Here is a 16,581-nt window from a genome sequence, read left to right as displayed (position 1 = left end):
CCACCTTTTCAGAGAATGGTCTCAATCGAGGCCATCCAGCCCATCATATATATGGCAGCTTTCAAACAGAAGATCTCATCAATTCCACAACCATACCAAATCTGAAGAAGGGTTTCGGCCCGAAACGTTGCCTATTTCCTTCGCTCCATAGATGCTGCCGCACCCGCTGAGTTTCTCCAGCATTTGTGTCTACCTTCAATTTTCCAGCATCTGCAGTTCCTTCTTGAACAAGTTTTCTGCATCATTTTCCCTCTTGAAGGCCACAGTAGCTCAATTCTGCTCCTACATCTTAAAATCTTATCTGCCATGATCGAATGGCGGAACAGCCTAATTCTGCTCCTCTGTCTTATGATCTTATCAGCCATGGGAACATACTCGATGGGCTGAATGGACTAATTCTACTCTTATGCCCATGAATAGAACCTGATTCCACCACATCTTCAGGCAGTATTGTCTGGAATGTGTACAACACTGGAATCAGGATTGCCTAAGAAGTTAATCTCCCTGTTACTTTCAACGACCAAATTTTATACCTGATGACCTTTTGTCTTTAACCTCAAGAAGAGGGAACAGTTTCCCGGCAACTATTCTGTCCAGTCCCCTCATTATTTTATATAATTCAATCAAATCTCCCCATCAAGTCACTTCTCAAAGGAAAATAGTCCCAGTTTTGCAGCAATTTAATTTTCAAAAGAAAACATGAGTGTTACTCCAACAAAACATAATCTGAAGTCTTGCATATAGTTATAAAAGGATTAGATTCACTAATTTATTTGAGATAGGCAAATTAGGAAGATCGAGGAGATAGAGATTTGGAGTCAATCCGAATAGTCAACCTTTGAACCTTATTGAAAGATAGATTTGCCTCACATCACAGGAGTATAGGCACCTCCAATTGATCACTTTATTTCATGGCCTTCAAATCAAGCATCTGTGCCTTCTCTTGTGTTAAACACACCATTTACTGATTGTTAATTTGTTGTACATTATGCTGCAATATTTCACCATAATAAGTTATTGATTATCACTTGATAAATTTGCAATGCTTGTTTTATAATCATTAATCCGTCACGGTAAGCATCATTGCACATTCATCCCATATTTGACCAGCATGACGCACACGCTATTGACTATGTTAAAGAAACCTTAATGGAATCAAATCAAACCACCGGCACCATAAGAACTAATCTGGAAAAACAACAGAAGGACATGAATGTTTAAAAGTTAGACTTCAACTCATGGTTATCCTGAATCAGCCCATCAAGTCCTATTTGTAACTGATATTTATTGTTGAATAGGAAGGAACTGCTGAAGAAAGGTCTCGACCCGAAACGCACACATTCCTTCTCTCTAGAGATGCTGCCTGTCCCGCTGAGTTACTCCAGCTTTTTGTATCTATTGAATTGAGTTCTCCATTCCAGAGAATAACACATTGGGGGTTATGGGGAGAAGGCAGGAGAATGGAATTAGCAGGGAGAGATTGGTCAGCCATGATTGAATGGCGGAGTAGACTTGATGGGCTGAATGGTCTAATTCTGCTCCTATCACATGACCTTATGACCATCCTCCTCCATTACATGTACAACCATTTTAGATTTAGAAACGGGATGCATACCAGGCAAGTTTCTTTGAATAGTACAGCACAGGAACACGCCATTCAGCCCACAAAGTACATGCCGAACATAATGCCAAGACCAACTTTTTTCTGCCAATTCATAATCCATATCCCTCCATTTCCTGTATATTTTGTGCCAATCCAAAAACTCTTCAATGCCACTCTCATATCTGCCTCCACTGCCACTCCTGGCAGGTGTTCCAGACACACTCTACCCTCTACGTAAAAATCCTTGACTCCCCCTCCCCATCTCCCTTAAACTTTGCCCCTCTTACCTTAAACCTATGCCATCTAGTTGTTGACGTTTCCATCCTGGGAAATAGCTTTTGACTCTCAACCCTATCTATGCCTCTCAAAATGTTATATGCATCAATCAGATCTCCCCTCAACCTCCGTTGCTCCAGAGAAAACAATCCAAGTCTGTCCAACCTCTCTTTGTTGCTAATACCCTATAATCCAGGCATCATTGTGATAAACCGCTTCTGCATGCTTGCCAAAGCCTCCACATCCATTCTATATTGTGGCGAAAGACCAGTAGTTTACTTTACTTTAGTTTTGTTAAGACATACAGTGTTGAAACAGGCCTTTCGGCCCACCAAGTCCATGCCGACCAGCAATCACCCCGTAAACTAGCACTATCCTACACACTGGAGGCAATTTACAATTTTACCGAAGCTAATTAACTTACAAACCTGTACGTCTCTGGAATGTGGGAGGAGACCAGAGCACCGGGAGAAAACCCACGCGGTCACCAGGAGAACAGACAAACTCCATTCAGACAACACCCATAGTTAGGATCGAACCCGGGTCCCTGGTGCTGTGAGGCAGCAACTCTACCGCTGCACCACTGTGCCGTGTAGAGGGAAATTTTGTAAATCGTAAAGGATGAATGTAATGCATCATGGAAATTTGGAGATAATGTATTCTTAAGCACAGTGAATTGTCCGCTATCCTCGACAATGAAAAATTGCTTTGTAAATTGAAGGCACATACTATAAGTGTTCAGGAAAATAACTTGAATGTTGAATGTTTGTAAATCAAGTAATAACTGCATCAAAAATAAATAGATTGTCATGACATTTCGTGATCCCCTTATGTATTTTATAGCCAGGATAGAACTTTTGAAGCATGAACTTGCAGACAGGTAGAAAATGTGCCAGATAATCTGCTCACAGAAATCATCCACAAGCAGCAATTTTATTGTGAACATTTCATCTATTTTCAGAGGTTTTGGTTTGCCAATAAATGCTGGCCAGAGAATAAGTTGTTGAATCCGAGAGACCTGGAAACGGTATCACTTTGCATAATGCACTTGTGGATAGTGTAATACGATTTCAATGAAGAGATGGTTTACAGAATATTGTAGACTTAACACATAGAAGAACATAGAACATAGAGCACAGGAACGGGCCCTTCAGCCCACAAAGTTTATGCTGAACATAATGCCAAGTTAAACTGATCTCATCGGCCTGTACATGATCCACATCCCCCTATTCCCTTTACCTCTCTGTGCCCATTAAAAAACATCGTAAACGCCACTATCATATCTGACTCCACCACCCCTGGCAATGTGTTCCAGGCCCCCACTACTCTGTGTAAAAAAAGCTGCTCCACACGTCTATATTAAACTTTTCCCCTCTCATCTTATAGCTATGCCCTCTAGTGTTGGGCATTTCCACCTTGAATAATGATTTTGCAGGTAACCAGCATCTGCAGTTCCTTGTTTCTACATTTTAACAAATGACATAATGATCTTCTCTCCTAACACCCAACAGCAAGGAAAAGCATTGCTGTGAAGTGCAAGTAGTTGTCGATGGCATGGTTGGCACGGACAAGTTGAGCCGAAGGGCATGTTTCTGGGTTCCATGACTCTATGAGTTAGCAGATGAGGCAATTGGATGCACATGCCTCTGCATTATATTTAAACTACTACCTCGTGCATCCCTAGAACCTGGATCTCTTTATAACATGTTTAGATGAAATTAGATTGCACAGTGAGGGCCAATTTCAATGACTGACATCCCACATCACCAAGGGGTGATACTTTGGCCCTGCTAGCAGAGATGCTGTGACACAGTTCCAGAGAGCCAGGTTTAATTCTTGTCTCTGGTGCTGTCTGTGTGGAGTTTGCACATTCTCCCTGGGGCTGGGTAAGTTACTTCCATGTGGTCCAAATTTTACGGTTAGGGCAGCTCAGTGGCACAGCTGGTAGAGCCACTGCCACACAGCACCGGAGATCCAGGTTCGCTCCTGACCTCGGGTGCTGTCTGTGTGGAGTTTGCACATTCTCCCTGTGACCAGATCGGTTTCCTCCAGGTGCTCTGGTGTCCTCCCACATCCCAGATATGTGGGTCTGTGTGGCCAGAGGGCCTGTTTCAATTATGTATCTTTCAATCAATCAAAACTCTAAAGTGAAGGTTTACTTCTCACATTCACTACTGTTGTGAAGACAACTGCACTTACAAGTGGTCTCTGGCACTGTGAGGCAGCAGCTCTACCAGCTACGCAACTGTGCCACCCAAGTTTAGACACCACATTCCTTGCTAATAATTTGATGATCTGAGTCCAATCCCACAATCACAACCAGGGAATCTGATTTCAGATTGCCTGAAAAATCTGAAATTGTTTTATCCTGAAAAATAGTACTCTACAAAATCCCATCTGGTTTGCTATTTTACTTTAGCAGAAATGCATTTCCCACACCACATATGTTTAGGTTGCAGGATCTCAACTCCAGCCATGGCCCAAAATTGCAGCATGAAAATTTGATACTAGACCAGGAGGGGATCCAAAAAAATGTTATTTCATGCTTTCATTTTGTTTTCAATTATTTAATTTGATTTTCATTTAATGCATTAATTTTGTGATAAATTAAGCTGCAAAGCCAAAATTAAATGTTCTAAAAACTCTAATCATTTTGACAGAATTATCAAATCATTTATGATGCTGTCATGCTATGCAGATGTACTATAGACAGCATTCTGTCAGGTTGTATCACAGCTTGGGTTTGGAACAGCTCTGCCCAAGACCACAAGAAATTGCAGAGAGTTGTAGATGTAGCCCAGTCTATCAGACAGGTCAGACTACCCATAATTTATTCCATCTACACGACACACTGCCTCTGAAAGGAAATCAGCATAATCAAAGACTTGTCCCAGCCCGGTCATTCCTTCTTAACCCCACTCCCATCTGGCAAGTTACAGAAGCTTGAAAGCGAGCACCACCAGACTCAGGAACATCTTCTTCCCCTCCGTTATCAGAATTCTGATCGGTCCTTCCATAAGCTAGGGTACTGTCCGATTCACCTCTACCCCATTGAGGACATTGGACTTTGTCTATGAAACCGACACGCTCCAATGCTTAGAATTATATTCTACACTCGTTATCTTCCCCTTTGCTCTATCTACTGTACTTGATTTTGAAGGCATTGAATCGATGTACGGTACATCTGATTCATTTGAATAGCATAGAAAACAAAGCTTTTCACAGTACCTTGGTGCATGTGACATTAATAAACCTAATCCTAAACCTGAACATGAATGTTAATATATGGGCTGCAAGTCCAAATGTATTAATCAATTTTCGCCCAAGTATGGAAAAGGTTCAGAGCCATTGGTTTAGATGAAGCAATGTTCCACAAAAAAAATTAGTAATGATCAGATGAACTATTTCAGAAATATTGATTGAAGATTAATGATTTTCTCCTGAGGAAAGTCGTCAAAAGTATTTGATTGTCATATGCAGTGATAAAGGAACAATAACATTTGTACTTGCTGCAACATAACAGATCTGAGAAAAAGTTCACTAATTTTTAAACCTCATCCACCCCAACCACCAAACAAAAACAGGAGATATCTTCCTTGCTCTTTTGAAGTATTTGCATGTATCTTTAAACCTACTGGAGACAGGGCTCAATTTATAATTCAGCCTGTCAAGCAGCATCTTGAAGCAGGATGGTGAATCTATGGAATTCTTTGCCTCAAACGGCTGTGGAGGCCATGTCAGTGGATATTATTTAAGGCAGAGAAAGATAGATTTTACTTCGGAGTCACGTGAGTGACTACGTGAAGAACCCGCCAGGACGCATGCGCGTCATATCGCTACACGCATTGCGAAACGACAGGCGGGGTGGAACGACGTTCCCCCACAGCGGCAAGTTTAAAAGCCGGGACCGACAGGCAAGTGGTTACTCTGCGGTCATTATTGGTCCCATACTGTTTCACAGGTGGGGAAACGATGGACAAATCCAAAAAGTCAACCAGAGCTGCGACAAAGCTGGCGGGGGAGGACCGCGGAGTTGCGGGCAGCCAGCAGCGGCCGGCGGCACAGGAATCACCCATAATGGGATCAGCTGTGCCCGACTTAGCCCCCGCACCGGCCAGATCAACACCACGGCCGGGCGGGAAGGCAAAAAGAAAAACAAACAGAGCCGTTGACTCTGATGAGTCCGACTTTGAGGAGCCGCGAGCGGCCAGCGACCATGCGCGCTGGAGCCGGATGGAGCGGCTCATGGAACAAATGCTCCAACGTGACAGACTCTGGGAGATGGAGTCTAGTCACCGTGGGTCATATATAACACCCACAGCAGCACCTTACGTAGGGCTGCACAGTGCATCTCCCTCGTCAGAGGGGAGTACTGGGGGTCAATTCTGGGCTGACCCCGAAGAGGTGTTTGCTGAACAAACTACAAATGTGCAGGGGGTGCAGGAAGGAGAAAATCTACTGGACATGGTGTCCAACTACATACAGCCGGATCAGACTGGACGAAACCTAGAACAGAAACTAGCTGCCAGCATTGATGTCCTGTCATTCAAGCAACTACAGGAACAGGCTGTTATGGACACCACCGCCAAATATCTGGCACCAGGAAATTGCGTATCCCTGAATGTTCCAGTTGTGAATAATTGTATCTGGAAACACGTCGGAGCAGCAGTTAGAAGCATGGATGTCAAGCTCCAGAGAATACTAAAACTACTAACAGCAGGGATCACAGCATTCGCTCGCACAGTGGATGGGAAGGAAATGTCGCAAGAACAACAGGATACACTGGCACTATTCTGCAATACGCAGTATGAAATCAATAGTATCAGAAAGAGTGCCATCCGACCTGCCTTAAATCCAAAATTTGCAGGCCTGTGCAAACCTGGAGACACAAAGCCACCAATATTATTATTTGGTGGAAACCTGTCCAAGCAGGTTAAGGAGCTCGATGAGGAGGCAGAAACCCTGGGGCTCATAAAGGCGACAACAGCAAGGACCTCCCACAGCCACAGACAGCACCCTTACGCACCCACCAGCAGAACAGGAGAAGCTGGTGAAAGCTCAAAGGCCGGTCGTACAGGACAGCGGTCTTTTTTAGGCCATGGCCCAGACCGGCCTTCGTGGAAAATGCACAAACCCCAAACCCAAACCCAAACCCAGACACGGCGCCTCAACCTCCTCGAAGACCACACAGGAAGAAGTAAAACTTCCACTGGTAACCATGGAGGTAGGTGGGTCTGGTCCTTTACAAATTATAGGAAGTGTGGTTAATACACATATCGGTGGGAGATTACACTTCTTTTGGGAGGCATGGAGTGCATTGACAACAGACACTTATATCCTAAACAGTATCCAGGGATATACCATTGAATTTGTGCACAAAAATAGCCCCCCAGTTCAGCATGTACCGAACCGAACGTTCGTACTTTCACGAAAAGAAAAATTAGAAGCACATGCTGAACTGGTGAGACTTCACGCAAAGGGGGTAATTGAAAAAAACCAACACGATTCTCTGGAATTTGTGTCTAATATTTTTACCAAAAACAAAAAAGATGGTGGTTGTCGCATCATCATAGATTTGACCAACTTGAATACATATGTGCAATATATTCATTTCAAAATGGAAACCTTTGTTACTGCCAAACAATTGATTTCCGAAGGCTACTTCATGGCTAGCATCGACTTAAAAGATGCTTACTATTCAGTGCCTATACGGACTGACCACAGACGTTATTTAAAATTCAACTGGATGGGGCAGCTCTGGCAGTATAAAGCTCTACCAAATGGCTTAACATCAGCCCCAGGCAGTTTACAAAAATCTTGAAACCAACCCTAGCGTTTCTTCGGAAACAAAAACATATGATCATGGCCTATCTAGATGACATATTGATTGTGGGCAAAACTTTGGAATTAGCCAAACTAGCTGTATCAGCCACCAAACAATTGTTTGAGAAACTGGGGTTTATCATCCATCCAGTTAAATCTAAACTAACGCCTTCCACTATAATGGATTCTTTGGGGTTCACTATTGACTCAGTTCACATGTCAATGACTTTACCAAAGAACAAGGCTACAGTCTTAACTGAGGCGTGCAACAACCTCATTGACATCAGTGAACCATCTATCAGATTGGTAGCAAGGGTGATTGGCAAAATAGTGGCTGCTTTTCCAGCCACACAATTTGGATCTTTGTATTATCAAAATTTACAAAGGGCAAAAATACAAGCACTCAAAATTAATGCTGGTCATTTCGACAGACCAATGAAGCTACCAATAAAAGCAATTATGGAATTAAAATGGTGGAGGGATAACATTCGGCATTGTTCCAGCCCTATTATTATCAGCAACCCCTCAGTGGTGCTACAAACTGATGCCAGTGCACTTGGTTGGGGTGCAACCAATTCCATCTCCAGCTGTGGAGGTAGATGGAATGCACAGGAGGCATCATTACTACAGACACTTGGCATAAACTACCTGGAAATGTTGGGTGCGTTCTATGGCCTAAAGTCATACTGTTCTGGAATATATCACCAGCATGTTAGACTACAGATTGACAATACCACCGTGGTGGCATATATTAACCATATGGGTGGAATCAAATCGACATAATGTGACAATCTGGCTAATACAATTTGGTAATGGTGTATCCAGAGAAATATTTGGATATCAGCTACTTACCTACCAGGTAACCTAAATTCAGTGGCAGACACCAGGTCACGCAAATTCAATGAAAACATCGAATGGATGTTGGATATAAAAGTATTTGCTGAAATTGTAGCACGGTATGGAACACCAGATATCGATCTATTTGCATCTAGACTCAATCACCAGTTACCAAACTATGTTTCTTCCGAACCAGACCCTGGGGCATCAGCGATAGATGCTTTTTCGCTGCATTGGGGGAAATTGTTTTTCTATGCATTCCCTCCTTTCTGCCTCATCAGTCGGGTATTACGCAAAATACAACAAGCATCGGCATATGGTATTTTGGTAGTGCCCGATTGGCCTACTCAACCATGGTTCCCTGTGATACTCGACATGGTCTTAGAACCATGTATCACCATCCTGAAACGACCAGATTTGTTGGTTCATCCCGTAACTGGGGATAGCCATCCATGTCATAAAACGACAAACTTATTAATTTGTAGAGTCTAAAGAAACCTCTACTGGAACTGGGACTGACGGACCGAACATTGAACATTATCTCAGCGGCTCACAGGCAGTCCACCAAAAAACAATATCTGGTATACATCAGGAAATGGGAGATATATTGTCACAGAAACAACATCACTTACAGCTCGATGAATATAACGTCTGTTCTGGAATTCCTGGCAGGCCTCCATTATGATGAGGGGCTCAGTTACAGTGCCATTAACTGCGCCAGAAGTGCCCTTTCAGCATATCTATGGCGAGGATCAGAGCGTCATTCTGTTGGGACTCACCCTCTGGTAACCAAACTTATGAGGGGAATTTTTAATATCAATCCCCCAAGAACCAGGTACTCTCAAATATGGGATGTGAGTATTGTCCTAACGTTGCTAAGGAACTGGTCTCCAGCAACAGCTCTATCCCTGCAAAAACTGACGCATAAAACAGTCATGCTGATGGCTTTGGTCACAGCACAAAGGGTACAGTCTTTACATAAGTTAAGGCTGGACAATATGACTTCTTCAACAAGAAATATAACTTTTCATATTCACGAATTAGTCAAACAGAACAGACCGGGATCATCAGGCCTCAAAATAGAATTTAGGGCCTACCCTATAGATGATCGTCTCTGTATAATAAGACATTTATTGTTATATATAGAGAACACCAAAAGCATCAGAGGCAATGAGATGGCACTACTAATCAGCCACAAGCAACCCCACAAAAAAGTGTCGGTTCAAACTATTTCCAGATGGCTGAAACAGGTTTTAACAACAGCTGGGGTAGATACTAACATAGTCAAATCTCATTCCACCAGGGCTGCAGCTACATCGGCAGCTATGGAGTTGGACGTACCGATGGACCACATCCTGGAGACAGCACGATGGTCAAGGGAAAAAACGTTCCAACAATTCTACCATAAACCAGTGGTTAAGCCTGGAACTTTTGCAGAATCAATTTTAAGTTCTGTAATATGATTTCACCCCATAAAATAGGGGCTATAATTTGTTGTTAATAAATTTATCATGGATTTCAATGTCGGATTCATGTTTAAACATGTTAACACAATTCCTCCTTTAGTCAATTAAGGTAGATATGATGCATGGACTCGTTTCCACGGCATGAAATCATAGAGCTTTGAAATCTTCACGTAGTCACTCACGTGACTCCGAAGTAAAATAGTAAGATTAAACAAGAACTTACCAGTTCGAAGTTTGATCGTTATTTTATGAGGAGTAACGTTGAGGGATTAAGTGCCCTCCGCTCCCACCCTTCATCATAAAGTTCAACTGGTATCCACTTCTCTAATCTTACTATGTTCAGTCATTACTGTTATCTGTGATTTCACACCGCTGCTTTGAAGAATGACACGCATGCGTCCTGGCGGGTTCTTCACGTAATCCCTCAACGTTACTCCTCATAAAATAATGATCAAACTTCGAACTGGTAAGTTCTCGTTTAATCTTACTATTATTGATTAGTACGGGTGTCAGAGGTTATGGGGAGAAGGCATGAGAATGGGGTTAGGAGGGGGAGATAGATCAGCCATGATTGAATGGCAGACTTGATGGGCCAAATGGCCTAATTCTGCTCCTATCACTTATGATCTTATGATCTCTAGAGAACATGGATAGGTGATGTTTCTGGTTGGAAACTTTCTTTCCGTCCCCCTCTGCAACCAGTCTGAAGAAGGGTCCTGACCAAAAACGCCATCCATCGATGACAATAAACTTTCTTGACTTGACTTGACTTGACTTCGCCAGGGACGCTGTCTGACCCGATGAGTTACTCCAACATTTTGTGTCTTTTATTGGTATAAATCAGCATCTGCAGTTCCTTGGTATTAAATTAGGGCTCAAAAGTGTCTCGTTTGTAATAAACACTAATTCTGACAGAGCCGTCAATATCAGTGCTGCCTCATGCAGTAGATAAGACAGTTTGGAGAGCTTTTGTAACTTTCCTGCCAAAACGTAGCAACATTTGTGTACTCCCCAGGTGAGGTCTTCTACATAATTTTACTGGGTTGTATGCAAAACAAAGCATTTCACTGAACCGAAGTACGTGAGAATACAGTATCATTGAATCATCATTGAATCATTGAGTAATATGGTAACAAGGAACTGCAGATGCTGGTTTACCATAAAAGGCACAAAGTGCTGGAGGAACTCTGTGTGTCAGGCAGCATCCCTGGTGACATGGATAGGTGATGTTTTGAGTCAGGGAAATGTTTGAGCAGTCAAACAGTGCGTGTGGAAAGAAGACTGGTGGGAATGCTTTGAGATCCAGCATTGACTTGATGGACCAAATGGCCTTCGTCTCTGACATTAGTCAGGGAAATGGTTGAGCAGTCAAACAGTGCGTGTGATGCAGAAAAGAAGGTTAATGTTTCTGATCAGTGGCTTTTAATCAGTAACCTTCTGATGAAAGATCATTGAGATTAAACATTGGCTCTCTTCCTCTCTTTGCTGATACAATCCGGCATATCATGCAGTTCCAGTCTACTCTGTTTTTTACTTGGTGCTATGATGACTTTGAGTGCAGGGGTTTCTATTGGTTAGAGTACGACAATCAAGAGAGGAAAATTATAAAAAGGATTCCAGGCCTGATATGTTAATTGGAGATACAAGGACCTGCAGATGCTGGAATCAGTCTGAAGAAGGGTCCTGAAATATTGCCTATACATTCCCTCCACAGATGTTGCCTGACCTGTTGAGTTATTCCAACACTTTGTGTTCTGCTGGAACATTTTTCTTTCCGCAGATGCTGCTTGATCTGCTGAGGATGTTGTTCTTTTATTGTATTTACTTCTCGCTGTGTGTGTCCTCAGGACATCCTAAAGTATTTCAGAGTCCCTCAGATACTTTTCAAATGCATATTTCATAAAAATCAATAAGTAAATTTGCACCCAGCAAGTGAGAGGGGCAAAATTTAAAGGATGTGCAGGGCAAGTTTTTTCACACAGAGGATGGTGAGTGCCTGGAACGCACTGCCAGGAATGGTGGCAGATATGGTAAGAACTTTGGATAGGCACGTGGATATGCAGGGAATGGAGGAATATAGATCATGTGCAGGCAGATACGAATTTCTCTTGGCATCATGTTTGGCACATCCAGGTGGTAATCTGATTCAGGTGGGACAAGTTGGTCGGTGTGGGCGAATTGGTCCGTTAGGCCTATTTCCATGCTGTATGACACTATGAATTGAATTGAATTGAATTGAATCCTTTATTTGTCATTCAGACCTTTCGGTCTGAACGAAATGTCGTTGCCTGCAGCCATACATGTAATAATAAACAACACACAATAAACACAAATTAACATCCACCACAGTGAGTTCACCAAGCACCTCCTCACTGTGATGGAGGCAAAAGTCTTAGGGTTGCTGCCTCTTCCCTCCTCTTCTCCCTCTGCGCTGAGGCGATACCCCTATGACTCTCTATGACTCTATACATTGTGCGGCAAAGGACTTGTTCTGGTGTTGTACTGTTCTATGTTCTATGTTCACTAGTGGACTGTCTTGACGTTCTTCAGAATGGTTCACTCTGCTTTCATCTGAGAAAGTGATACAGCATCAGTTTAATTTCTCTTCTGAAAGGCAGCCACTCACGAATCCTCTTCTGTTCACAAGGGGTTACATTTCTGGACAGGGACGAATCATAATCCTCTCAACCCTAGACAAGAGTGTTACTCACTGTCTCATTCGGATCGAGAAGGGATACTTGGTGCAGTAATCTTGCCTTCCTCTTCTGTATACAGGGATCTCTCTCCCACGCTTTACGGGATATTTGTGACTGCTGCCTACATGAATTAGTTCCCACTTTAAGTCGTGACTCATGGAGAGACACTCTCACCTCCGAGTCAGAGGCCTGAGGGTTCAAGCTGAGATTTAAATACAGAAATCCAAGCTTATACCCGAGTAGTGCACTGTTGTCAGCGCTGTCTTTCAAATAAAATATCGCAATGAGATTTATCTTCTCTCTGAAGCTACTTCAAAGTTCCATTGGGTCAACTATAATTTAGTTTAGTTTCGAGATACAGTGCGGAAACAGGCCCTTCGGACCACCAAGTCCGCGCCGACCAGCAATCCCCATACACTAACACCATTACACGAGGGACTATTTACCATTTTTAATGAAGCCAAATTAACCTACAAACCTGTACGTCTTTGGAGTGTGGGAGAAAAAGGGAGCTCCCGGGGAAAACCCATGCAGTCACGGGGAGAACGTACAAATGCACACAGACAGCACTCACAGTCAGGATCGACCACGGGTCTCTGGCGCTGTAAGGCAGCAACTCTACCGCTGTGCCACTACACCGCCCCAACTTTGAAGAAGAAAAGGGCATTATCCCTGCAATCCCGGAAAATATTTATCTCTCAATCAACACCACTCAAGTTGCACTCTCTACATTGGTGTTGAGGGAACGTGCTATGTCCAATTTACCTGTTGTGGTGGCTTCATTAAATAACTTGTCTTGCGTGCATGATAGGTTTGATATTAATGGAAGCTCTTTTGGGCGGAGATTTGTGCGCAAAGATTCCAGGCGAAAAGTGTTTCATGGCACCATTTCAAAGAAAATCAAAGAGGTTTTACCTGCTAGAACCAAGGAACTGGAGACATTGGTTTACACAAATCGTCACAAAGTGCTGGAGTAACTAAGCAAGTCAGACAGCATCTCTGGAGAACATGGTTAAGTGATATTTTGGGTCTTCAGACTCAGATTTACTTGCTGTTCAGGTTAATATCTTGTTCCACATAGTCAGGATCGAACCCGCGTCTCTGGCACTGTAAGGCACCAACTCTACCGCTGCACTACTGTGCTGCACGCAAATATCTAGTTGAATATCCAGTTGTATCAATTTGATTTCCTCTCCTATTGGGACTATTGTGATGAAGAATGCACAGAAGAATGGAAGAGGACATTGATCTCAGTCACAGACGTATACCTAGCAATGTTCACAGTGACTGAGCTGGGAACAAGTGAGCATTAGCATTTAGTAAATCTAAAGGGCAGGTTTGGTGTGTATGTTTGTCTGTGGTGTGAGGTGTGTGTTCAGGGTGTTTTGTACCTTGCAACTGTGATGTGTGAGTCAGTTGTATACAGTGTTAGGCGTAATGTATGACTGCAGACTGTGGTGTGTATATGTGTGTTGCATGTCCGTGTGTCTGTGATTTTTGATGTGTGTGTAGTATGAGTGTGTTGGGAGGATTGTATATGCCACTAATCTGCAGTGTGTGTGAGGTCAGTCAGTGGTGTATGTTTTTGTGTACATGTGTTTGCTTGAATATGTGTGTGTACATGCGTGTCTGGTTGTGGTTATGTCTGTACATCTGTGCTCTCTATTTTGTGTATGTATGTGTGTGTGCACTGTATATATTTCCATGCAGTGTGGTTGTAGGTCTATATCTGTCCGTGTATATGGGTGTGTGTACCTGTGCACTGTGCTTGTGTGATTATACCTGTCTGTGGTATATGTGTGTGTGTGTGCATTTGTGTGCATGTGTGTGTGTGTGTGTACCAGTGGTCCATGCGTGCTCAGTGTGTAGCTGTGCAGCTTCTGTGCCTGTCGCGTGTTTGTGTATCCTTTGGGTGTGGTGTTTGTGTTCTGCTTGAAGAGCAGGCTCGGTGAGCTCAGGCTGTGCCAATAACAATAACTCACTTAGAACAGGTGTGGCAACTCAGGCATGCTGCTACATCAGTGTGGTACAGGCAGCCTTGCTACCAACAATGCAGCTGCCAACAGGAGCCGGTGCACCCGGTCGGCTGGGCCAGGCCGATATCTCCATGACCGGTGAACCTCCATGTGATTAGCTGCAGACGCTGAGAATGACTGGTCACTGATTGAATTATGTGCAGCATTTAAAATGATTGTTATTTGACACGAGGAACGATACAGTGGCACAACGATAAATTAAATTCAATGATTCTATGATATTTTATTGTCATATGTACCCAGGTACAGTGAAATGCTTTATTTTTGTATACAACCCGGTAACATCATACAGCAGACCTCGCCTCAGCAGTACACAAGAGTCACCATGTTTCTGGCACTGACAATGTTACAGAAACTTCATCTAACAGTTTTATCTTCTGCTTGCAGCAGTGAACCAGGCCTGCTGCCACATGTGGAGTTGCTGCCTTACAGTGCCAGAGACCAGGGTTCAATGCTGACTGTGGGTGGTATCTGTAAGGAGATTGTATGTACTGTACCTGTGACTACATGGGTTTTCTCCGGGTGCTCCAGCTTCCTCCAACACTCCAAAGAGGTGGGTTTGTTGATTTATTGGCTAAAATTGTAAATGGTCCCTACTGTGTTTAGGATAGTGTTAGCATACGGGGTGATCAATGATCAGCACAGACTCAGTGGGCCAAAGGGCCTGTTTCTGCACTGTATCCAAAACTAAACTAAACTAAACTAACCACTCAGCAAAAGACAGGTCATCATCACCTACTCAAGACCAAATAGGGATGGGCAATAAACGCTGGCCTTTCCAGCGACTCTCAAATCCCTAAAAGAGAATAAATGGACTTAATCTTGCACTAAACATTATTCCCTTTATCCTGTATCTGTGCACTGTGAATGACTTGATTGTAATCATGTCTAGTCTTTCCACTGACTGGATTGCTCACGACGAAAAAAGAGTTTCACTATATATTGGTACATGTGGTAATAAACTAAGCTAAACTAAACTAAACTAAATAAAGTTTGAAAGAATTCAGAATCACCCAAAAACATCTATAATCGCCGATCGTTTCATATTTCCCGTCAATGTAATTGTAAAATAAACTTATTTTATCCATCTCCCTCCGTGCAGTTTGAACTAACATTGGGCATACACTGGACATGGACAGAATAAGAGCTTAAAACAACAAATAAATCCCTAATTAACCACAGTGCCATTAGTACAGCATGCTTTATGGGGATTTAATCCATGCCTGGGAAGGAGCCAGAGATTGATGGTCTTTGAAGCCGGCAATAAATGGGATAATTTTACATTTAAACTGATCCGTGGATACAATCTGATCCAGCTGTATCAGCTAAAGCTGCAGAGATGGCTGCAGAGAATAAAGAAATAAAAGCTAAAATGAAGTGACATTTAAACTTACTCACGGGTTCCGAGGGAGTGTCAAAGTGACTGGTGCTGCTGGGAAGAGCCTACGGTACTGTTTTTGGATGTCAGAGGAGTCACAATATATCTCATTAAACTGCAAATCAGGTTGTTTAATGACCCTCTCATTGAGAGTAAAATAAATGAAGTCATTTATCTGAATGGACATTCTTGCTGAATAAACACAGCAACAGGATTGTGAAGAGTAGACACGAGATCATGGTTCTCCTGTTGATAGTTTCTTCGCTGCCCTTGAATATTTCCCCCTCTCTTCTCCGGAAGATGTTAATTCCTATTGAGCTGTGTCTTTGACACCCCGCAAGACAGTGAAGTCTGCAAGGGACTGTTGGCAGATTTGTGGTCTCTGTTGACCCGTGACTTGTCCTCATCAGGAAACAGACACCGATACTCTTCAGAGCCCAAAGGTGTTGAAAATGGTAAAAGGTCC

Source organism: Amblyraja radiata, chromosome 17 (assembly GCF_010909765.2).
Source record: "Amblyraja radiata isolate CabotCenter1 chromosome 17, sAmbRad1.1.pri, whole genome shotgun sequence".
Classification (NCBI taxonomy): domain Eukaryota; kingdom Metazoa; phylum Chordata; class Chondrichthyes; order Rajiformes; family Rajidae; genus Amblyraja; species Amblyraja radiata.
Note: the sequence above shows the minus strand (reverse complement) of the source record.